The sequence below is a fragment of the Corvus cornix genome, chromosome Z, assembly GCF_000738735.6.
Source record: "Corvus cornix cornix isolate S_Up_H32 chromosome Z, ASM73873v5, whole genome shotgun sequence".
Taxonomy (NCBI): domain Eukaryota; kingdom Metazoa; phylum Chordata; class Aves; order Passeriformes; family Corvidae; genus Corvus; species Corvus cornix.
This window is the reverse complement of record NC_046357.1, coordinates 49,450,366-49,477,107: the sequence shown is the minus strand read 5'-3', so window position 1 is coordinate 49,477,107 and position 26,742 is coordinate 49,450,366.

Genomic DNA, 26,742 nt, shown 5'->3' with positions numbered 1-26,742 from the left:
CTAGAGTAAAGCGTGGTATTTGTATTTAACAAAATAATCTAATGAACATCTGTCTTCCTTCCTACTAGCTTGTTCTGTACAAAGTAGATATCGCATTCTTCATTTCCTGTCATAGGCTGTTGCTTGCTATTAATGCCCTAGTAACTTTACACGAATATATGCTACTGGTGCATGTGTACATATGTGTGTTCATGTACATAGATGTATATAGAGAGAGAGGCAGAGAGGCATGTGGATACTTTTTCCTTTCTTCTGACTCCTCTTATTTCTCTGTAAACAAACTAATTATAAGTAAGGGATCATTTGTGCTTAGATTTCCACTGGAAATGATTTTGAGTTGCATGTAGTGCTTACCCTATTAATACCACCTACAGATTCTTATGAGATTTTACTTCTATATGATTGTATAAGGAAAGATGGTCACTTCTTTCCATATGTATAATATGGTGACTGAAATGTTTTTTTGCTCTACAGCAAGTTAAAAAATGCACTTTGGGTGAAATCAGAGCTAGAGGCTATTGGCAATATGTTTCACACATGAAAAATCCATTCATTTTCTGCCATTTAACAAAGCTGTGGGAAAGGTATTTTAGGCACACTTCAAATAAGTAACAATGTAAACTGTGCTTGAAACATAATTAGTACATTTCCCTCTTTTCACCTGGCAGAACACATGGTTTAAATTTTCCTTCTTTTTTACCAAGATTTTAAAGATCAAAGCTTTCCACAATTAATTCTCCATTTTAAACATAAAATACCTCCTTACAAATGGGCATGCCTATTATCAGTTACGACTCAACCCAGAAACACTAAAGAATTAGAGGTAAATTGGTGGTGGAGTTGTATTTTGCCTAAACTTTGTTGTTGTTTTTTAATGCCAAGAAAAATCAATTGGGTTATAATTGGCTTTAACTGGCGTTCACACAGGATGAAGCTTTTTCTCTTTACCTGAAGCCAAGTAGCTCTCTGAAAAAGGAGTTTATTTTCAGCATTTGAAAACACCAAAGAAAATTTAATCTACACCATGCCGTGCAACCTTTGATGAGGAGAAAATAGTTGGTGGTTGGAAGACAAACAGAAAAGAGACTTCATCTTTTATTCCCACAAGTAGTCTCCACATTGCACTTACATTTGAACCAGTTTTTTCTGGAGAATTGTTTTCTCACAAAGGTTGTTTAGTACCCAAGCTGAATAGTTCAGCAATCACAATGGTAGAGGACATTAGTCCCTGTCACTCCAAACCTCCTAGTGCTATGTTTCCTTTAAGTACACAAGAGACTCTAAAAGCCAGAAAATACCTTCCTTCATAAAATCACTAGTCCTTCACTAAAGGTGAACAAAAATATCTCTGGTGCTATGTAGGAATCTGATAATGCCATCCCTTCAAAGGAGCTATGAAGAGACTGAGCAAAATACTTGATATGGCCTCTGTATTTCTGTGACTAAAAGCAAGAAGCATAGTGACTGACAGATTGGTTGTTTTAACAGATACGTCAGAAAGCAAAGTTAGGTGTGAGTTATCAAAGGCAGAGAAAAGATGCAACAACACAATGACCAGATAAAAGAAAATTACTGTCATTAGCCGGGATAGTCCCATACAACACATCCAGAGTGAAAAGTTGTACTCAGAAAGAAGTTTTATTCTGACTGGTTCCGAAGAAAAGGAGCTCTCTCTTTTCTCTTCTGTCGATATCCTTCCATGCACTGACTCACAAACATTGTGAGTCACAAACGTATTGAAAAATATGTCATGATTCTGTAAGCAAGCCTCATAACTACCTTAATATAGTGGGAAGTTAGTTTTTTCTGGATATTTGTTTATTTACATTCCAACTTGTAAACAATCTAGTCTGAAATTTATGTCTAAGCTATTGCTACATGTAAAGTCCTGTGCTGTTGTTTGTCTTTGGGTGTTTAGACTGCATATCTGTGGTGATGCAGAATAATTTTTTAGGGGTTTATAGCTTTCTATGCCTTTATCTCTAGGTGTCAGTTACGTGTCTCAGCTGCCAAATCAATTTCACATGTTCTTTCAAAGGCTTGCTCTGGTTTCCTGGTGATTTATACTGACAATTGTATTAGGGTATTGGACTTAGAAATGACTCCTTTCTTGGACAAGGGATCAAGGGGACAATGGAATGAGGTTAGTGCCTGATTTCAATAAAACAGAGATTTCTAAAAAGAGATGTATAACTCTATGCCAAGAAATTCCTTTTCAATAAACTAAACATTGGTCTTTATAGTCTTTCATAGCCTCATATTAAATACCTCTTGTTCCACATTTTCTTTGAGAGCTAGTGGTAAAATAGACATTTTCCCTACCATAAACTACTATTTTGACAAGTGAATTTTAAAGATACTGCATTGGCACTAGCCCTCCCAAAGTTACTATCTTTAAAATTTGTATGTGTAACACAAGTAATAGCAGAACCAGAATCTGCTGCGTCTGAAGAATTATAGGACCTTAGAAAGACAAAAATCTAGCATGGAAGGTTCTTGAAGTACAAAGCACATCAATGTTTACAGTAATTTCTGACATAAGCAATGATAATTAATAATCCTAATTGACACTAGCACCTTGGAAGTTGTCCAATCCAAAAAATTCCTAAATCCAAAACCAAATGTGAGGTGGTATAATAAATCAAATAATAGGTATTACAGTCATGCTAAAGACTGCCAACAGAAGATTGTATTTATTGTCATTAAAATATGGAGGAATGGAAACAGAAGGATGCCCCCTACCTCTGGAGAGGAAAGGGCCTGAGCTGAATCACTCGCCCACAGCTCCATGGCACCATTAGTCCTAAAGCTCAAATCTGTGCTTTTCTTGAAGAATATACAAAAGCTTATGATTCAGACTTTGCAGTCTGAGATGAAAAATATGACATTTGCTGGTTCTGGAAAGCTGATCATCCTGTCTAATGTTCTTTAATATAATTTTGTCTGCAACTGTAGTATTTGTAGTGCATTTTGCACTGCTGTCTCAAACACTGCTGTGAATGCTCAGTCAAAGTTTTGTTCCAAAACAAAAGTGTTGTGTGGCCTGTTAACCTAGTTTCTGCTCAGAATTAATATTAGTGTGATGACTTGAATTATCTCCTCAGATAATCACAATATGGCATGCAATTTTGAATGTCATGTTTGTTTCACTCCTGGGAAATGGGAATAAAAAATTGCCTGGAGCATTTTGAATGCAAATAAGTTACCTCTTGGCAATGGTCACCTTACATTATATTATGACAATTTTATTAAAGACACATCCAAACTGATTAAATATTTCCATAGAATTCCACAGTCTTTTACAATTTCTGCTATTTAAAATAGGCATTTTACATAGGGTTGCTGATAGACATTTTCTTGAATGAGGAGAGAAGAGAAAACTAGTTAAACTTTGTGTAAACAAACTTCAATCACTTATTGGGTGAGAAAGAAGTGGTGAAATTAATTATGAATTCACAACTGTGTGTATCCTTTTGATTAAAAGCAAATATTCTAAGAATTCTACTATACCTTGAAACTTCATTTAATTGTGAAGTTATCATGATTTAAAGAGAGTTATAAAGATTAAAATCATATTTTTAAAATTAAAGAATATAATTTTATGTTATGTGAAATAGGTGAATTTTATGGAAGATTTGATGATAGATTTAAATTATTTAAAATTGCCAATATTTGTGGTCATTCTGTTAATTGTGTTAGCTCTCGTTCAATTTCTAGCTTAGCATTTAAAAATTTCACTTTCTTCACGTGTACAGTGCTGAATCAGCGTACAGGATTTCTGAGCATAGGTAGCTAATCTTGCTGTCAGATTCTGTAATAGGATGGTTTATGCTTTTATGCAAAAAATCTGAATCATTAAAATACTATTTGTTTTGTGGTGGCCACTGATGCTGTTCTGAAACCTTGCTAGATTTACTAGACAATGGAGTAGTAAAGTCAGATTAAGTCTGGGGAGTTATTAAAATCTTTATGAAATTAGTTAACTCTGCATTGATATTTCTAATTTTATCATCAAGATACATAGTAATAATATGTGCCTGTTGGCTGCATGACTATTCTGAGTATAGACAGTTTCCACAGAGCATGTCATGGGAAAGGACATAATCAAAACCATGTGGGGCTGAGAGGAACGTGAAGACCAGAACAGGACGACCTGAAACATCATTCACTTTTATGTGCCTAACCCACTGCACAGATTTGTCAAAATTTTTGTTAAAATTTTTCAGTGGAAGACATCCACAATTTCTGGATATCCTGTGCCTGTTTCACCTTTTAAGAGCTGGGTATTTGTAAGGCCTAAGCTGTAAATTAAACCTGTAACTTCTATCTTTCTTCTCAGAAAACAATTGAGCATTCTGGGACCATTTTTTCCACACTGGAATATTGTCACAATATACTTCATCATGGACTTCTCTGTTAGGTTTTAGTTTCAGTAAATTATATAAAACATCCATCAACCTCTCCTCAAAGGACATATTTCCTAAACCTTTACCATTATTTTTTTCTGTCTGACCCCATTGCTGGAGTTTTTCAAGACTCAGTTGAACAGGGTGGCAGATAATCTCACCTAGGCTCCCTTCCCCATGAAAAGTTGTACCTGATCTTCTGAAGTCCCTTTCAAGCTGGGCTGTTCTATGATTTCTGTCACCCACTGTTTGTATTCTTGCTAATATGTATGGTTGGTTGTCATCATCTCAAGGGTCTCTGATGACTCGTATTCACCTTACTCTCAAGAAGTCCCTTTCTGTGGACTAGAACTCCGTTTCATATCAAAGAACAATATTTCAAAATAAATATCCCACAACTACTTACTAATGACAGAAATAAAATCAACAAAATAGAATTAGCTGTCATGAGTTCTTGACACAGTTCACAAGGGTTTAAAAGACAACCATGTGGGGAGTGAGAGACTAAGACTTTGATCAGTTCCTTTCATCAACAAGCTCAAATAGGAAGGTGATTCTGGTTAAACAATAAAAAACAGCTACAGCCACTAAATGTGGGATTTCTCCTAATCTCTAATATACACAGACATTTAGGTACGGTGAATGTCACTGGCTGCTGTAAATTGTCAGTGCTTCATCAATTTCAGAGTGATGCTACTTTGTACAGCAGAGAACACTGTGGATAGATCAATGACTTAAGCTTGTTTCAGTTACAGTTTGGTTTTTTTTTATGAAGTCATACTGGGGGTACTGAGGTGGTTCCTGGTAGCTGGTATACAGAGTTTGGATCTATCTGTCTTTCATTGCTAAAAGATAGCTTGTAAAAAAAACCCAAACCAAACCAAAACACAAAATCATAAAAAACAAACTGAAGAAAAAAAAAAAAGATTATTTCTGTGAAACCATGCTGATTTACAGCTCAGGAACATGGAACCCTTTGGAAACTTTTAACACTGTTTCTGACAACTTAAGGCCTGTAAATCTGACATTCTAAACAAAACACAGTAATATTCCTAACTACTTCTGAACAAGATCCCTACAAGCCCAGAAGCAAAAAGTCTAGCTGCAAAGACATCCTGGCAATTTGAGCTCAGAGGAAAGAGTTTTCTGAGAGCTGAGGAACTGGAAACGGTTATTGGTAAATCAAAAATCAGAATCTTAATGTTAATGAAGAAATTCTTACTCTTGTTTTGAATTAAAATTTCTTACTGGTTTTTAGTTTGTTCTCTGTTTTGCTACAGGTAGTTTATTATCACTTAAAATAAGTATACCTAAAAGCAATTTACATGGAAATCCAGTTTCAGAGCTAGTACTAGATAGCGGTCAAATTATTTCTTAAGTTTAAATGGAGCACCCATGCTCAAGTTTTTCCTTTTGCTTTACCATGAATAAGCTTACCAACACCTTTCTTCTTCAAACATCATGGACACAAACCCTATGCTGACCAAAAGAACATCTATTCACACAGTTTTTTCCATCTATGTATCTAGTTCTAAAAGCAATGGTCACTCAGAAAACATAGAGTCGCACAATGATTTAGGTTGGAAAAGACCTGTAATCATCAAGTCCAGCACCGTTAACCCAGCACTGCCAAGTCCAGCACTAAACCATGTTCCTCAGTGCCATATCTTCACATCTTTTAAATACAACCAGGGATGGTGACTCTGCCACTTTCCTGGGCAGACTGTTACAATGCTTTACAAAGGCCTTTTGCTGAAGATATTTATACTAAAAGCCAACCTAAACCCCTCAGGTGCAACTTGAAGGCGTTTTCTCTTATCCTATGACTTGTAATCTGGGAGCAGGGACCAACCTCCACCTGGCTAGAATGTCCTTTCAGGTAATTGTAGAGAGTGATAAGATTCCCCCTGAGCCTACTTTCCTTCCTCTAGACTAAACAACTCTAGTTCCCTATGTCTTCCTTGTACATTTTGAGTTAAAACATTTTGAGTTACTATCCTTGTAGATTTTGAGACACTTGCCATTTGTAATTGTGTCAACACAATCTTTATCATATTTTCAAAAAATGTATTTTTGTGCTTAGTTTATTCTAACAAGAATTTATGGTAATTGTGCAGTAGAACACTCAATTCACTTGTTAAATAAGAGTAAATTAAGCAGCAAAAATAATGTTTAGATCCTAAAATTACTTTTAGAATTATTAATTATTACTCACTTTGCCACTTCCTAGGAGCTGAAGGTTACCAGAATGATTGTTCATAGTTTTTGCAACAAAATACACTTCTTGTTTGCAGTTTCAACCACTTCTTTCATTAGTGCTTCTGAACTTGAACAGATGCCAGAGATGTAACACTATATTTGAAAAGCTGAGACCATTATTATTTTACTTTTTTGTCTTGAATTGATATGGTTATAAAACTGATTCAGACCATTAAGTCTGAGCAAATTTTACCATTATTAAAAAAGGGGGAAAAAATTCTTTACCAGAAAAGAAACATTTACTATGGGCCTAAAAAATATTTAGCCAAAATATAACCAGCATAACCCAAGAATGAAATGATTTAATAACATATTTTTAAAGGAGTGGGATTTTCCCATTCATAACTGTTCATCTCTAGTCATTCTATCAAAGAATTAGGAAATGAAATATCATCAACACCAAAAAAAAGAAGACAGTTACATCCCAAAAAGTACTAAGAAATATAGTTTTATTTTCTAATAGTATGGTGAATTAAGACCAAATGTAACTCTAGGCAAACACATGAACTTTTCATGTATACATAAGCTTACTGCAGATACAGTCTCATTCTGAATCGTCAAAAAAAATTCCTCTAGAATATTTCCTTACTTGATTTATTACATTCATATACTCAACTATTTAGTAGTTTTAGAGAACTACAGATAATGGAGTGGCCAGTAAACCTTCAGGGAAGCACAAAACAAATGACGCCAGCTAATCTACCAGTCTAGTAAGTAGCTGTTACAATAGCATTTCAGTTTAAAAAAAAGTCTCCATATTCATTTATCAAATACAAGCTTGTTGCCCAGTCTCAGAGGAGGACTTTATTTTAACAACAAATATAAGATTTGTAGAGGCACAAGACTCCATCACTAACCCAGGAAAAGTCATGTCCACCTTACAAAGCCCCATGCCAATGCAGAGAGGATTTCCGCTGAGGATTAAGTGGTCTTAAAAGAGTAAACTTAATATCTAACAAGCAAAGAGAAAACAATTAATTCTGGATGGCTGTAACAAGTTGATGTATGAGAAGAGCGTTTTCTCTTAGAAAAATGATTCTCATCTCCAGCTGCTGGTAGTAGAGCTCAACCCTCTGCCAAACTGGGGGAACCCCCTTCAAATTTCTTCAGTGTATCCTACCTGCCATAATCTTACCAAATGCTGGGGTTTTTTAAAATTAGTTCAAATTCTGGATCCTGCTTTTTGGCATTCAAACTGAAAGCAATTTGAAAAACAACAACCAGGGAAAAGCATCTTGATGCTATTGTATAGGGTTAACCACAGAAGTACAGCTTCTGACTTCCAAATAAAGGCAAAAGGTTCTCCTGCATCTTTTCTAAAACATGCACTGATGTGTTTGTTGACTCCTTTGCTATCCTTCCTCTAGAACACATAATTTGCCCTCAGTGTCTACCTGAATAACCATGACTTTATTCAGAATAACTGGTAAAGTCTACTCTGTTTTTTCAAGCCTGCTCTTCTTTGCCTTAGTTTTATTGGTTTTTCCATGGCCTATTAAAAGATGCAACCTTGGCTGCAACCCTTGCCCCTCTTTGTAAGTTATCGCTTCATCCTGACTACAGCCTTCTAATTGCAAACCTTTTTGTGAAATCACACCCGATCATCATCTAAAATGATGAAGTGTTGAATTTTTTAAAGGAAAGAATATCCTTATAACCTGTGTCTGTATAGAACAGTCTATAGGATCTTCCTTCCAAAACATTCTTTTGGTATGTATCCCATGACTAGTGGAAGAGCCTTACACGTGTGGCATAAGTCCACATGCAAATCTGTCCAGCACTTCAGAGACTGCAATCCAAATGCCAGCAGAAAGAGAAGTTAGTGCCAGTTTCTAGTGGTAGATTTGGAACTGTCCCAAATTATTTTAGCTACTAGTCCACCCCTCTGGTTATCTGTTTTCCTATCACACACATGAAAAATAAACAATAAGCACATCCAAGATCTTGCTTTCTAGTTACCTTGGGGCCTTTGATAAAATTTAATGGTTTACTACGCTTGAGATTGCAAACTTCTCCAAGGCAGAAATATAACTGTTAAGTGCAATGGGGAATCTATTACAGTTCCAAAAGCTTGAAATTGAGACCTTATGAAATCTTCTTCATCTTCCACAGCATGAATAACTTCCAGTTTCTCAGTGTTTTGTTATACCCCAAATCAAGGAAGACATGATGATATGATAGACAACTGCATTCTTGTGAGAAGAACTTTATGCCCTTTGTAGCATTTATTATGTGAAACCTTTCTACAACAAATATTCCTGGCTGTTTTCTTCATTGAAGATTACAGCCTCATATTTTTTAATACAGCTTTTTCCTATACTTTCTTTGAAATCTGTTTCTCTGTTGGTTTATTACATGCGTTATTATTTTTTTTTGCATAACTTATACTCCCTTACTCTAGGATTTGTGAATATATTTGAGTCTGCAGTAAAGTCCATTTGCAATATATTATGCAGGTACATAAATTACTCCAGTAATTTTGAATCTGATTGCATTTTACATTGTCCTTTACTATTTAATGAGACTTCCAGTTCATATCATCGACCTTGGCTATGACATTAGCTGCTGAATCTTCTCTCTTCTGCCTTTTCTGAACAAATCGCTCAGCCTAAGTGTCTTGTCATGTTCAAGAAAACCTCTTGTCTTCCTAGAAATACTTTTCAGAAAAGCAAAGAAACAAAGAGCAAGTAGAATCCAGCCCTAAACATATGGAAACTGAAAGAGGACAAGTTTGCCTGATCCAAGGTTCGATTGCTGGAAATAACATACATTGCAAAACCACAGTGCTTTATTAAGAGTAATGTGTCCTGGAAATGAGCAAACTGACTTCTGATAAAATGGGACCATGTCATGAATTTATAAAAAACACTATAAGCATACTCTGCTTTGTGCAGATGTGGTAGAAGGCCTGGGATTAAGTGTCAAATGATTGTTCCTTCTTAAAGAGGTTTGATGCTTTCTCATTTCTCTATTGGCCCTTTATCCTTAGAGCTAAGTGTCTTCAGCTAAATTTTCAAGTGGCAATAGTTAGGAAGGAGAAGGAGAGTGACACAGAGAGAGAGAAAGAAGAAAGATTTGTAGAACTGCATGCTTTAATCCTAAAGTCACAAAGAGTTTATGTGGAATTTGAATTATTGCTATGTGTGAAACATTTCTGACAATTAAATGTTATCACAATACATATAAAACTGTTCCTGTATTACTCAGATAGTTCACAGTTTTGCGGTTTTCCCTTAGCAAGGTTGCTGAGTACCTGAATGGCTGTGAAATGGTCTATCTTATTTCTCACAATGATTGACAAACAAAAGTTTCCTGACCTGATCCTCAAATTTCCTCCCCCAGTAAACCTGAACTACTGAAAAGAACCAAAAGTCATCAGAACTGATGTGAGAGAGAATGTCCCTCCTCTCTCTGCCAAAGGAAGCAGGAGCCCACCTGTATAAACAGTGGGTGTATTCATTGGATTGTGCCAACATTTTTCTGAGAAACCTTGTTCTGGTAAGATTACAGAGACAAATATCCTTTCTGACTTTTCTTTTTTTTAATGTGGGTTTTCAGTAGAGATACCATGAGGGGTTTTTTCTTCAAGATTTCCTGTCTAGGAAAGGAGAAATCCTGGAGGTGAGAGTATTTGCACCTCTAATAGGAAAGGAGTAATGTTGGCTTCATGCCCTCATTGCCTTGAATTTGTTCTAGGAAATAGAATTGCTTCAACTGTATGAGTGACCCAAAATAGGGCAGCCTTTCTCTTACTTCCTCAGTACTTCTTGAGTTGCTGGGTCTATCTGTGTAAATTGTAATATTTTTTCATCCCAAATGTACTCATGTATTGAAAACTTTCTGCTGGTTCATATGTAATGCAAATAGAACACTTTAATTGTAGCTTAATCAGCTGCAAAACAGCACTTTCTATCAAAAAGAATGTACAAGACAAAGTTAATTCTTTCTTAGTGTCCTGCTTTTCAGTTTTTCAGGCCTTCCCACTTCAAGACATTTAAAGTATATTGAAAGTACCGAAAAGTTACTGGTCTTGGGAGCTGTAGAACCAGCTTTTCTTTTTCTTTCCTTCTCTCCTTGTTAATAAATTGTCAGATGACAGTGTCAAACAACCTAAGTGAGAAATATTACCTGATAAAACTAAACACTTGGTCACACCCTATGGGCCACAATGGAATTCAGTGGCATGTTTTAAGTTAAATATACCTTTTTTCATAAGTATTCATGAAAGTAAGGATATTATCATTATTATGCACACTTTTAAGAGAAAAATATTCATGGATCAAGGAAAAAACTTCATGCTGGATTTAAACTCTTCTAACGCTAGTTTATTCTGGTGACTATAGAAGATCTTAGCCCCTTCTTGGTGTAGATTGATGGGCCTGACAATATTGTTGAAGTCTAGGCACAGCTGCTGTTTTATATCTTGTATCTCCTCAACTATGCTGTAATTGCATGCATAATTATACTGCATATTTTACAGTTAAAACTAATATATGATTGGCTTTTTCTACTTAAATAGTGAGAAAAGTAAAATTATATCAATTATATTTAAGAATGTATCTTTGAAAAAAACTCACATGGGTACTGAATTATTAGTTATATAATTGAAATAGAAACTATAATGTGATGTTTGAAAATGAATTTTGACAGCCTGGAAAGCTTAAACAACACTGTTTGCTGAACTCTTTCATCAAAAGTGGACAACAACATAGTCCATGAGTCCTATGGAGTGCTCCCTTCCTCTCACTCTCTTCAAGCAAGTGGTCACATTTAGTCAACAGAAATATTTCTGTATCATCAGGAAAAAAAAGAAAAAAGAAAAAAAAAAAAGTGGCTTATTCCCACCTCCTTGTCTGTTTTGGTGTCAAAATGACCTGTGGGGAAAAGACACACTGATATGCATAAACTCATCTCTTGCTTAATCTGTCTATTATTTGATGGCAACAACTCTTTCTCTTTCTGCTATGTAATATAAAAATAAATTATTATGGTTTTAGAGATTATATTATATATTATATGTATTTTTTAATATATTTTTATATATATAGCATATATTTTAGAGATTACATTATCACAATTTGAGATTGTGAAGTTTTATTTTATAAGTAAGACACAAGACCAAAGTGGGCTGTGGATTTGCTTTCAAAATATCTTGAAAATGTCAAAGACATTTTTAGGCTTCAAAAAATGGCAATGCTTACATTTTCTGCTGACAAAGGAAGGAAGGCAACTAGAAAACACTGATTTTTCAATTTCTTTTTTTCTTAGTGGGGAAACAAACAAAACCAAAAGTAATAAAAGGATCTAAAAAAGAGACTCTTAAAAAAATATAAAAATTTCAAATCTGAGAATTCTGGTGGTGGTAGTTCTTTGGAAAAAAATGCTGACCATTTCCATTGATTATTCTGGGTTCATTATTCAGCCTATTATCTTAGCCGGTTGTGTGTGGAAAGAACCTCAGACGCCCAGCTCTCTCAGCCAGCTCATGAGCAAATAGTGTTGCAATGGTTGATTCAGCAGAAAGGAGGAGTTCTGCACATTTTGCCTGAGAAAAAAGCCAGTACCACCAGCCAACAGACCAGCACACACGCATTGCCTGGGCTCACCAGGGACCCCAGGTGTTGCCAGTCCCCTGTCCTCCAGTGGAAACCCTGCACCTGGCAGAGGACAGCAGCTCCCTGCGGGTCTGGTGGTCCCAGGGACATGCTCTTTGCTCCCCCAGCTGCAGAAAGAAGCCACAGCTTGGGCAGGGTTTTTGGGAGGCTGCAGCTCATGCCGCAGTGCTGGCAGCTAGCCTGGAGCCTCAGGGTTTAGCAAAGGGGTACATGATCCCACAGGATGAAAAGGGCTTTGAATCCCAGCTTCTCTCAGCTGCAGAGAATGTATTGGGTAACTGAGAAAGGTAGTGGAGTCTTGGAAATACAAGTCAGACTTCCCAACGCTCACAAAGCAGCAGCGAGTGATATTCCTTTGTATAGCTTTTTCAGTCCCATTGCTTTTATTCTTTTATTTGTCCTCATATTGAAAGGATATCTATGCCAGGCACAGCAACAGACATATAAATTGAGATATAATAAAGTGTAACAGCATAATTCTCAGATGTGTTAAATACAAAATTAAGCTACATAGTGATTTATGACTCTTTTTTCCTGTTTTACCATACTTTTTTCAAACATCTACTCTGAAAGAAACCAAGCAAACCACTCTTCTTTTCGAGGGAGAATGTTCAGAGCCTTGGAACACTCACAATGAGATTTCATGCAAACTATCCCCTAAGTTTTTTGCAGCAAGTAGCTGCAAAACCATGACAACAGCCTCTGCAGCAAGAGCACAGGGAGAGACAGGAGCTCTGGAACTCCTCATAGAAGAATATACTGATCCAGTCTACTAAAACATGCTAAAAAAACTCTGCATAATGCCCATATCTATGACTTCAAAATATTTTCAAAACTTTGGTTTTAATTTATGGTATCAAGTTTTTAGTAGAGGTTTCCAAGCTATTTAGAAATAGATAGTTTCTTCTTTTATGTAAGTAAATGAAAGTTATCAAATCCAGGGGTCAAACTTTGGTGACATTTAAAATGAAAAAACAAAAACACCCCCTACCCCTCAATGGCTAAATGGCTCAAAAGTAATTCCATAAAAATATCCTGACAACAGTCTTCATGAGGAGAGGTTAATATTGAAAAAATCAACAGCACTTTTAAATATGAGAAATTTTTGCTGAACAATATTATGAATTAAGGTATGATATATGTTCATGCTGAGCCTGTTACCAAACCTTCTGTCATTTTTATTTCCTTTTATTGACATGCTTATGTGATGTTAATAGACATTTTTTCCCGCTCATAGCTATGGCTGCTTAGAAAATGTGAATGTCAACATCCCATTTCAGCAGACACTTAGACACCTTAGCATTTATACAAACACCTCCCCCTAGAATCTGGATCAGCTCTTACTGGTACATTTGACCAATCTGTTAGGTATTTTAACAGTTAAGTTTAGGAGAGGTAGACAATGATTGTCAGAGAATCAGATTATTTTATAAAGATGATCCCAAAGGGCATATTATGAATAAAGAACACTGCTTTCTCTTGGCATCATGTTTTCATATTTTGCCAGCTTTCATCTTCAATAGTTGTGCAATGTCTTAAGCAGATCCATGCTGCAAGGGAAGTTGGGTTTTGATCTCTTTAGTATCCTGAAGTCACCCACTACCACTACAGCCAGTGCATTTACAGTTAAATCAATTGAATTAGATCATAGCTCAAATAACTGCAAGTGGACTGAGACTTAAATCAGACAATGTTGTAACATTTATCAGTGCAATTTGTTTAAGGAAAAATCTTCTACAAGAACAGATGAGCACTTTTCACATTTGAGGATTAGTATTTTTGGTTTGCATTTTGTTTTCGTGAGAGGTGTTTTCTCTCTGAACTTCTCTATAGCAAATTAAAGGGTAAGATTTTTATACCATCAGTTACCTGTTTTTCACGCTATCTTAAAATAATGGATAGACTCTTACAGCCCCCCTGCTCTTGACTTTTGAGTAAAACATATGTCAGTCTTTTGTAACAGAGTTTAACAATGGAGAAGTCTGACAAAAATCTCAACTGCTTTTGAGTGGTCTAGCTGTATTTTGTGGTCAGCATGGTTTACCACAAGCACATGGTAAAAAGAACATGCATATTCTTCCCATGTGCAAGCCCTCTTACTTATGTACTAGAGTTCAGATATGATGAAAGTATCATGCTCAGTATCTCAGGCCTGAGATGGTGGGAATTGTTAATCTGATGTTGATTCCTTAGCCCACCTCCTACCCCACTTTTTTAATGTTGTATGCTGTGGGCCATTAGAGATACCTGACTAGTGTTTAGAAGCTGCAACTTTACCATGTGAGCTGAAAGATAATAACAGACTGGGGCTATTAAACACAGCCTCAGAGTGTTCATCCTGCTGCAGAACATGTGTAGCTGCCCCTGCTCTACATCTTGTCCTACACCATTTGTAATCACAGAAACAAGAAATTGCTTCTCATCAAAATTATAAGGGAAATAATAAAATAACATTAAAAAAAAGACCACACATATATAATGAAATCTCACTGGTGGGTTGAATTACACACAATAGAATCAACTTTTTATTTTTGTATAAATGAAAGTACATGAATGCTTTTCACTGTACTCAAGCTGTGGCATTCTTACTGCACACAACTGAAGCTAAGAAACTGTCCTAGATAACATTTTCCTTTCAAAAGATGCCCTAAACTTGCTCCTTGAAAAGACAGTCATGTATTAGTTGCCGAAATATTTACATAATAGTAACTGTCAAAAGGGGTACAGAAAAAGGAGCAAACATATCTTTTCAGACATGGAAAAAGATGATGTCGTCCAAGACAAACAAGAGTTTATACTTCAATTTTGTCTCAAAAGTAAAGACCAGCTGTTGTCTGTCATAGAGTTACTTGCATATACAAAAGCATTACCTGAGATTTTGAAAGTTTCTGAAACTTTGTGACTTTGTTCGTACAGAAGTGATTTTTTTTAATGTTAAAACCAACAATGGATCATAAACATAAAAATACTTGGAAGCCAACATATGATTTTTTTCCTTAGTGCAGTAACAAAACATAGGAAAAAAAATAATAGAAGAAAAAAAGAAAGTAAAAATGTTGATACTCTTAGAATGCAACTGTTTTCTTTGGTTTAACAAAACCTATGGTTCAAATTTTGAAGTATCTCTTTTCATATTTTTTTCCTTTGTCTCAGTGCAGAGTTCTACAAGGATATGGGCAGCAATTATTGTGTGCACACACAGTAACTAAGGAATAGGATTTTCTTGCCAGAAATATCCTTTTATTATATAAATCTATTTTTTGCTTGTTCTTGTGTTTATAGACCTAGTGATTAATAACCCTGGCCCGGTGGTCATTTAGGCACCATAGTTAGCAGCAATGGTAGATATCCAGATTTAAGGATTAAATTTATCTGTGTAAATGAGGCTTATATCAATTCTCCAAAAACGTTTCCACTTTCTTGGAAATAAGATGGTGGGAAGAGAGAAGAAACATCTGCTGCATTTAAATGCCTCAATGAAGCCAGCCCCTCAGCTAATCAGCTCTGCCCTCACCAACAGATGTCACTACAAGCAAAAGGAATTAATTTGTGAGGTTATTGGGCTCAAGGAGCAACAAAACTCTCTGAAATACAAATGTGAAAGAGCCTCTCTTTCAGAGCATATGTTCATGTCTCAGTTCCTCTGCCACAAGCTGAGAATTAGCAGCAGGCAGACTGGTAAAAATAACAAAAAAGAAGGGGAAAAAAAGTAGAAAAGGCAGTGTTCAAACTTACAGCCATGTGAAACAACTGAAACACATCAAAAGAAAATTCAGTACCCTGCTTTTAATTTTATGAATGATTTAACTGCAAAAACAAAATCTGTTAATTCATTGTGTATATTTCTCCAAGGCACACTCAGAAAAAATAGACATTCCAGTCACCTCAATCCATGGGTAAAGACAAGAAAAAGAAAGTATTCGTGTAGCAGTTACTAAGCAGTTCTACAAATTTTTCTGATTAAAAAAATACACATATACCAAGGCACAAAAAACCATCACTAAAAATGTTACAGCTGCAAAGTAGAGACATTAAAAATCGAAGACTCTTACCGTTAGGATTATTCACATGCCATCTTAATTTCCTATTTTTGTATGCATGCCCTGGTACAGCTTTTAATTGCACTGTCGTATTCCTGTTTTGTGTTTCTGATGACAGCCTTAGATTGGACAGAAATATTAGAATTCTACCACAAAAAGTAATTTTGACTCCTATGTCATCAGGCATTAAAACAAATGCAAGCCACAACTCTCTTTTATATGTCCTACCACCAGCACTGGCAGCAAGTGGAACTCAGACCCCAGGAGGCCATACCTACTTGAGAGCACTAAAGGAATAAAGAAATCCATGGATTTTGAGATGCTACCCAAAGCTTTGAGGGTACAAAGAAACATCTAGTCATAGCACAAATTCTGTCCTGGCTCCTCACATCTTGCTATAGTAATCATGCCCTTCCGTCTGTGAAACACCTCCTCCCTGTTCCTCTGTTTTTTTCTCAGTCTGCTTTCATGTCATTCCTGCTTGTTTGTCTTTCTCCCTCTGCTCCGATCTGTGTTTTCCTGCTTCACGCTCCTCCTTTTTAGCAAGGAGGACCGTGAAGGTTGTGTTTTTCCTGTTCACAATTATCTATTTTGGCTGCCAGTAGGAAGAATTGCAAGGTTGTCTTGCTAAGCTTCAGTGCCCTTCTCTCTCTCGCATGGCTTTGTTGCAGCAGGAATCTCTGGCAAATTTAGCTGCCAACCTCTGACAAACCTCTGCTGAGCACTTGTAATTTGAAGTCTGTTACTTGCAAAGCCTTGCAAACTCGGCTGACATTTAGTTTGTGTTTTTTTTAAATTTTTGCTATTTTCCCAAGGAAAAGCAGATACAAAATGTCAGTCTTTGCTTGAAAATATAGAAACACTACAGGTTTTTCATGAAAGCAATAAAGTAATTAATGTCCACAGGCAAACAGTTTTTTACCTCTCTCATCTGATCTGAGATTATCTTGTTGATGGTGTAGGCTTTCAGGAGAGGGATAAAGTCATTAGGGAGCACATCCATCTATGTGTAGAAAATGCACAGTGTTCTCTATGGCATACAAACAATCTCACTACACATGCTAAATGGAACATGCCAGAAAGGTAATTTTTTAAACTGGAAACCAAAATATGACTACTTAGTGAACCACTGGCTTCAAAAACCATCATTAATTCCCACTGGCTTAGCAAAGTTTTTCAAATTATTTTATGCTTTTGAAAAGATGATCACCACCCATAAATCATTAAAATTTTAAGATATGACCCTTTTGGTTTAATGATGTTACATGCAGAATAGTTGTGCAAATCCTGTGTTAGGCTCATCTTCACCAAACCCTGATATCTGCCTTTCCATGCACTCCTTCTGCTTTGTTCAAGTCACAGCAAAAGATTGCTTTCTTACTAAAGAGCTGCTTTGTATCTTGTGATATGACAAGATAATTCAATGAGGGCGTGGGGGCATGGGGCGGTGTGTGATCTCCGTTTCATCGTCCTACATATTTCCCAGACTGGAGTCAGTGGGCTTTGACAGGAAGCTGGATGATTCTTTGCTCCTCCGTTTTTTTTTTAATTTCTTTATTTCTCTTTCTCTTTCACTCTTCTTTCCCGTTGCACTTTTCCTCCCAGCTGACACCTAAAAGCCGGTCTGAAACAGGACAGTACTTAGCCTTTGCTTTCTCCTTTCTGTCTTGTTTTTGTCTTCCAAGTTATATGGAAAAAACTGTAAACATTTCAGCTAGACCTGAGAAATATATTCAGTTAGAGCTACCTCTTAGCAAGATACCCTTTCCTCATATCAACAAATATAAAGTGGCAGTTGAGTAAAACAAAACAATCTTATTATTGTAAACTGCATAAAGAAGTAATTTAAATACAGGTCTGTACCCATTAACAAAAGAATGGGAATTTCTGTCATAAAGAAAGACTCTCCTCCCCTGTAAAGAGAGTGAGGAAATGCAACAGAAGTAGTAGATGAAAATCAGCAATACAAACAAGACTGCAGTGTTTCTAGAGTTCAAAGGAAATCATAACACATCAAACATTCCAGCCGCTTTGAAAGATCCATGAAAATATATAAGAAATTGGCCACCAGCAGAGCTATAGACCAATATCTTTGTTCTCCCATGGAGGTGGGGAAATGCTGCATTTGTTTCAACATATTTGCCTTCTACTTAACATGGGAAATCTGGCTGCACTCCACAGAGGCCAACAGTTTCAAAAGTTCAGGGCTGACATTAGCAGTTTGAGTGACTAGTGCATGCTCTGGTAGACTGGATTTTTGCCATTCTGTGCTGAGCATATTTTTAATGTGGCACGTTAGAGGTAGACATTCCCTTCCATCACCTAATGAGACACCAGGCTTCCCAAAGCTAAAAAAACCCCCTTATTATCTCTCTTCAGATCCCATACAAAAGTGCAAGCAATGGAGGAGGCATATTCTCCCAATTCACTATTAAAAATCACTCAATATTTTTAAAAAGAGATGTGGGGAAAATCTAGATATAATTTATAGTTAGGGTGGAAATAACTGCTGTTGTTCAGGATATGAAGTAGTATCAGTAAACCTAATAAAAATAAATTAACAGGCAGAGTAAATGTGAAGTGATAAAAGATAAGTTCCATATATTACATTGTTATTGAAGTGCTAGTATTCTAAACTTTTGCTCACATTCCTCGTTTTAAGCAATCCCTCTGAAGTCAGATAAGACAAATCATTAAAGTTGCAGCTTGAAAAGTCTGGGAGCTAACCAAGGAGACTGGTGTTGATTTTAATTTTTCACATTTAACAATAATAACCTGAGGTATGTCAGCCAAGTACATATTGACCTTGAATGTTGTACTAGGTACTATTGCTACTTCTCAGATTGCACGTTATTTACTGCACCGTAGATACATGCTGCATGCAAATTTTTAAAAACAAAGGAATCTGAACTGTCTAGAAAGACCATTTATTTCTTACAAAAAATGTACCTACTCATAACTTAGTTGAAACTTTCTTCCCTGTTTATCAATATGCAATTGGTACAAACTGACTTGGCCTCACACTTTTTAATACTTAAGTCATGGTTACAACTTTCTGATGACTGATATTATCAACCTTTTTGCTAAATATAATTTCACACTATTATATATAGTTTATATAATCTGTCAAGAAAAACAAAACACACGAAGAAAACAAAACCATAACCCACCAAAAACCCAACAAACAAACAAACAAAAAAGAAAAAAAAAAAAAGAAACACCCCCCACCACCACCCAAAAAAATCCCCAAAAAACAAAGGCAGGCAATGCAGGATATGTTCATCTCTTATTCACATGGGAAATAGAATTGACATTTCTGACTTCCATGAATGGAAAGATTTGGAATGTTCAGTTTCCTTATGTGAATTCACCATTTCTACTAACACCAGCTGTTTGTGTCACTGTTTACACATACAATATGCAGTGAAGTGTCCCTCCAAAAAAAATCGATAGCCATTATCATTGTTGTTTACCATCATCATAATCCATCATCTGCTGTTGTTTCACACCACATTTTCCATGCCAATTGTGAGTGTGCACTACCATGTTGATGAATAGCTGAAAATTGCCACAAAAATTTGCTGAGTTTCTGCTGAGTTTCTGCTGGCTGGCACAGTAAAAACTGAATGATTCTTTACAGTGAGATGCATTAATATGTGCTACAAAGTTAATCTCTCAGTTGAGACGTTCCCAATTTTGTTATGTTCTTGTTGTAAAATGCTAGTGTAGTTAACCTCTAGATACAGTAGAAGAAAAATTTATATTACAAATAACATTTTGGAATAGGAAAGTGGTGTCTTTCTGTGAGAAGCATGAACATGTCTTTACATTTTGGTTTGTTTATTATCATAACAGACAGTAAAACAGAAAGATTAATATACAAGAAACAACACATTAACTGATTAAGGAAGAAAAATAAATTTCAGGATAATCTTTAGCCTTATCTTAACTTTTCTTTTGCATGGCTGCAGCAAACACTGTGAAATCACCTTACCAGCACTTGTCTGTAACCAGTGTATTGCTCTACTTCTTTTCAACCTCTTCTCCACTCTGGAAATTCTTCCAGAGGCTGCAGTTTCCTATCTCCACAGCTAAATGGGCTAGATGTATGTGTTAAGGAACTCCTAAAAAATTAATCGCGTTATAATTGTTTTGCTCCTTTCTTAGATTATTATCTGTTTTTATTTTATAAAATATTGAAGCCAATATTAAGCATGTATGCTCAAATTCAGTATGGAAAAACTCTTAATGGAAACCTGCATCCCCAGAATTGCTCAGAATATCCTGAAAATGCTTTCCATTGAAAAGTAAAGATCCTTATCCATTTATAGATTCACCTCTTGACATCTTACTTTCTCCCTGGCCTGAACAATTAAACACCTAGTCTTGCCTGAGCCTCCTGATGAGAAGGCTAGGTACTCAAATACATTTGATTTATCTAGTGCACAGATGTGAATGAATACAAAAATGATAAACCAAGAGGTCAAGCTAATTTGAATACACTCCTCTTGCACAGGAGAATGTTGACTTTTAGAAAAAATACATCTTGGCACAGTAGGGCTGAATGCTCCAGCAATGTTGTAGCTTATTGGTGGGACGGTTTATCTCAAAAGCAGAGAGGTTGTTGCACCGTCTTCTCATTTTAAAAAAGGGTCAGACTCAGCATTCCACAGCAGCCGGAAACCTGATTTCTGTCCTAAACATGGGCCTTTTGCGTCGGGTAGTCAGAGTCCTTGTCTCCTGGGTAGAGGAGCTGCAGACGAGCACCTTTCTGGGCAGGACATCTCCTAGGCATGGGGACCAATAGACTGTGTATCCTGCATTTTCTGTTGCTGACCACTCCCTAACTGTTTCCCTGCTTGCTGTGTAGAGGGTTTACCTCGTATCTCTGAAGTTCCTGACTCTGTCCATGCATTATGTAGGCCACTGGCAAATAATGTGGAACTTTAGAGAAAAATCCGAGGAACACAATGTCTGCATTATGGGTTGGACTCAAGGAAGAAAGGAGTCAAACCCCAGTTCGTGTGAATGCAGACTCCAGAGAAGGAAGGCATATGAATAAGCTCATTTTTAGTGAACATGACTTGGAAAACAATAACTTTGTGTGTTTCATACATGTTGTTGAAGTTGCACAAACACTTAAACACTTTCTTGATTAAGGACATAAATCACAGCCTGGTTCATAAATGAAAAGTATACAATGAGATTCCTGTCCCACTTAAACAAAAAAGAAACAGTATAAAATTTTCCAAGGAGTATATTATAGCCACAAAACAGATATTCTATCTAGCTTGCTATAGCTCATTATTAATCAGAATACAAAATGCTTTTTAGAGAACCCTCAGAAAAGCAATGTGGAGCAAGAGTGTAAAGATAATGGCACCAGTGTTCTCTTTTTAATATGCTCACACTCCAGTATGTAAAACATTTCTTTAAAACATATAGCAGGCCATATTCATGAGTTCAGGACTGCTTTCTGGGAAACACTCACTTTTTCCCCAAAAGACTTTTTCTGGGACTGTATGTGCACTGAATGACTTGAGACCACAACATGTACTTTAAAAAATTTTGGAAATTTGGAGTCAATCATCTTTTTTTTCCATTGTAAAATGGAGTAAGTGATGACTAACAGAGTAACTGTAAATATAAAGATTTTACAGTTTCAATATCTATGATAAATTAGTCTATGCCAGTCAGCTGCTCAGAGCAGAGCAAATACAGTGCATCCCAAATAAATATTTTTTAATCACTCTTCAGTGAAGATGGAAAATTTTCCTGCTAATTAGTATATGGTGCCCACATGAATTATGCTAAGATGGTATAGGAAAATAATTTTTTATCTGTTATTTTTGTGTGTTGGACTGATTTGTGCTGAAAAAATAAAACCAAAACACAGGACCTTGGTGGCCTATGCATCCCTGACTTTCATCTTCTTCATCAAGTTTTCCAAATATGAAATTATAATGAAGTTTCAGTTAGTGGGCATATGAATTGGGAATAATAATTTGGATAATTAATTGAACTGTAGCTATGAGAATAAAATCAACATATTTAGATCAGATCTGAACTTAAGCATGTATAGTCTGATATCCATTTCCACAAAGGTTCTAAGCCTCCAAGCTCTTGTGTCTCCTCTTGTGCCTCCTCCTCCTCAGATCATGTGACTTCACACTCCCTGCCTGCCCAGATTTCTTTAAAACAAAAATCAAACTAAAAAACCCAACCAATCAATTAAAAAACCAACCAACCAACCAACCAAAAGAAACGAACCAAAAACCAAACCAAAAAAAAACAAACCAAAAAATCAAACAGAGATTTAAAAAGGAATAATGGGTTCCAAAGACAAAGAGTGTGTAGCTGAGAAGTGAAAGAACATGTATGAACCAGGGCACCCTGTAGCTGCTGTGCAGTGCAGACATTTTCGTACTGTAGAGCAGGACAGCTAAGCAGACAGACTCTGCAGCCAGTTCGTGGGAAGTGAGGCTTCCTGTCCTTGTTTCAAATCTGTCCCAGCTATCCCCCCATGTGTCTCAGTTTTCCATCAGGAAAATCCGACCTCTTCTCAGAGCCTGTGTGACTTTGAACAGGGCCACAGAGGAGGGTAAAAAGAAGTACTACTCTTGGAAGGAAGAGGTCAGCTAATTGCAGCCTATTACTGTCTCTAATCTGGTTCTTCTGCTGGTTTTATTGGTCTTTCGTGGCTTTTCACTGGTAAGGAAGGAAACACACTTTTAGTGTGAATATCCCACTCTAAACTACAGTGCACCATTGAAGTCCCATCTCAATAACTTTGTGCAGCTTTGAGTGCCACAATATATACAGACATCAAACTGTTAGAGTATGTTCCGAGGACGACAACAAACATGGTGGAAAGTCTCGAGGGCAAGACTTACAGTGAGTGGCTGAGGTCACTTGGCATGTTCAATGGAGGGAAGAGACAGCTGAAAGACCTCATCGTGGTTTACAACTTCCTCAAGTGGGGCAGCAGAGAAGATGCCAATCTCAGTCTGGTCATCAGCAATAGAAGTCAAGGAAATGGGGTGAAGCTGTGTCAGGGGTAGTTCAGACTAGACTTTTGGAAAAGGTTCTTCACCCAGAGGGAGGTCAGTCACCGGAACAGACTCCCCAGAGAAGTGATGAAAGCACCAAGCTTGGCACATTTCAAGGAGCATCTGATCAAACATCTTAATCATGTGGTTTAGTTTTATGTAGTCCTGTGAGGAGCTGGATTTGCTGATCCTACAGATTCCTTCCAGCTTAAGATTTCCTGTGATCCTGTGATTCTACTTAAACAAGACTTGTTTGAAGAAGCATCTACTTGTTGAACCATTCATGCCTTTGTTGCGGTTTGAATCATACGTGTATTAAAAACATGGACTGGCTTCAGATGAAGGTGTCTAACAAGCAAAAAGACTGCCATTTAATGTATTTAGAAGAACAAAGAAGAATAAAGGTGAGAATGTTGATCTGCTGGGGGCAGGAAGGCTCTGCAGAAGAATCTGGGCAGGCTGGATCAATGGACTGAGGCCAGTGGCATGAGGTTCAACAAGGCCAAGGGCTGGGTCCTTCCTGTGGATCACACCAAGCCCAGGCAGTGCTACAGACTGAGGAAAGAGTGTCTGGAAATCTGCCCAGTGGCAAAGGACCTGAGGGTGCTGGTTGATAGGTGGCTGAACATGAACCAGCATGTGCCCAGGTGGCCAAAGAAGGCCAATGGCCTGTATCAGAAACAGTGTGGCCAACATGACAAGGGTAGTGACTGTATTGCTTTCTATAACTGCTTGAAAGGAGGTTGTTGTGAGGTGGGGATCAGCCTCTTCTCCCAGGTAACAACTGACAAGATGAGAAGACATAGCCTCAAGTTGTGCCAGGGGAGGTTTAGATTAGATATTAGGAAAAAATTCTTCACCAGAAGGGTGGCCAGGCATTGGAACAGGATGTCCAGGGAAGCGGTGGAGCCACCATCCTTGTGAGTGTTCAAAAACTATGTGGATATGGCATTTGAGGACATGTTTAGAGGTGTACATGGTGATCTTGCCAGGCTGATAGTTGGACTTGATGATCTTTGAGGTCTTTTCCATGATGCTAACAACATGTCCTGGTTCTGACCAGGACAGGGTTAACTTTTGCAGTAGCCAGGAGGGGGCATGGTCAGGACCTGGAGGTTATTCTATACCGCCTCATGTCACTTTTGGGGGTGTGGGAAAGGGACTCTCTTCTGGGCTGAAAGGGTTCCTCCCAGTTCAGAAAACATGGCAGGAGGGGCCATCTGGTATTGTCTATTGTCGGTGAGGGTGTGTGAGGTGTGCTCAGTTGTTGATACTGGTCATTTTCTTATCCCATTGCAGTTTTCAGTAAATTTTTCTTATCTCAACCAGTGATCTTTACCTTTTGTGCCTCCATTTCTCCACTCCATCCCATGACAGATGAGAGGGGGAGGGTGAAATAGGGGGAGCAAGAGAAACCGGCAGCCTGGTTTTGGAGTCTTGGTGGGGCACTGAATTGGTGAGTACCATTCCCCAAACACGACACAACAGAAAAAAGAAACATTGCATAGTGGTGTCCTACAAAGCTGTGGCGTAATTCTAAATTCTAAAATTCAAATTCTAAAGACAGAAATATGTTCTGATTGCAAACTAAGTGGTATTGTCTATCTTAATTGCTCACCAATTTGGTTTGTAAATCATCACTGTCCATACTTGACCATGTAGCTCTTTGGACTGGGGAAAACAAAGGGTCTGCTAGGTCTCAGACTGAAGTTAATTGGAACGCTATATGTGAAAAGGTTAAATGATTTTTCTTGTCAAAAGTGGCTGTTGGCTTAATATAATGAACTACCTCCTTAATGGCTGTAAATCCGTCAGCCTCACTAGGGCTACCATGTTTATTTTATCTGACAGACTGACTCTAATGCAGTCATAGAAAAAGAAAGTTTGATGTCTGCTAACATATTTACTACTTTTGTTCAGGTCAGCAAATCAAATTCAGAACATGTGTTCCACAATATGCTTAATTGCTGCTTTTTTCAAGTTACACTGGGAATTCAGTTTACTTATCTACATTTTCAAACAAAGCTTGTAAGATGAATGGAAAAGGCAACAAAAGGGCCGCTCTGAAAGGAAAACTGCACTGGCTAGGCATTCACACATGCAGGTTTGGATGCATTTTGTGAACATATAAACATTCTTTCTTTTTTCATCTAAACAGCTTTTTATTTTCTTATGGAAGGACAAAGAAAGGAAATTAGAAGAGGCCGGCAACTTGAGCAATGGAGGTAAAGATCATTTCCCTCAGAAAGGACGATGTGGAAACTTTGCAGCTATCAGCAATTCAAATAGTTTTACTTCCTTTGAATGTTTTCCTTCATTCCTTCTGCTGAACCCATTTGCAAGAAATATTATTTCCCTCCTAGACATATTGAAATTATTTAGCTCTTGTACCATTCTGTTATGTTTTCTGAAGGATTCTATAAATTTTTCTCCTAACTTGCATACCAGTTGCTGAACAGGACATGTCATCTTCATTACTTTCTGCTGTGTTTACAAATTGAGCGGGTTTTGACCGCTGTATTGCTCATTAAAGTAAAGACACTTTATCTGCAAAATACCAAAAAAAAAAAAAACCCACCTGAACAAACCCACAAGAAAAACAACAAAAACAACAAAAAACCCCAACACTACCAAAAACCAAACCACACCAAACCAAAGCAAATCAAACCAAACCAGAACCAGAAAATAAATGACAGTACAGAGACAGGTACAATCACATGAAGTGTAGAACATATAGCAGCAACAGTGTAATAGTGCCCTCCTGGTGGAAGAAACTACATGAAATGGATCCTCCACTAAAACATTTCTCTCTGCGTTGAACCTGATTTGTTGATTTTTACATAGAACTATACCATTTAAGAAGAGTGGGCTGGCACTTGTCTCCTACAATATTTATGCTCTTACTTAATGGGAAGATACAACAAATTCTATTAATAAGGTAATAAATTAGACCCTTAGCTTACCATTTAGTTACAACTTTTTAACAGAAAAACAATCATATGGAGGGAAAATCACAGACTGATTTTTCTTCGCAAACATCTATACTTCTTACCTTAACTAACAATATTAAAATCCAGTTATTTTATAAAGCATTATTCCCACATAGTTTGAATTAAAATATATTATATTTTTTTAATGAAAAAGGTGAATGAAATGAGTTAATATGCTATGTGAGTTAATAGGTAAAGAATATTGGTACATTATTTTTACAGAAATAGCACCTACTGAAAGATTTCTCTGGGTTTTAAGAATCAGAATTTATTTTAAAAAATCAATATGGCTATCTATTCACAAACTGTGTCCTATGTAGACAACACACTGTGCAAAGGTTGTCGTATTAGAGAAGGGAGTGAGTGAGAACCAATGGAACACA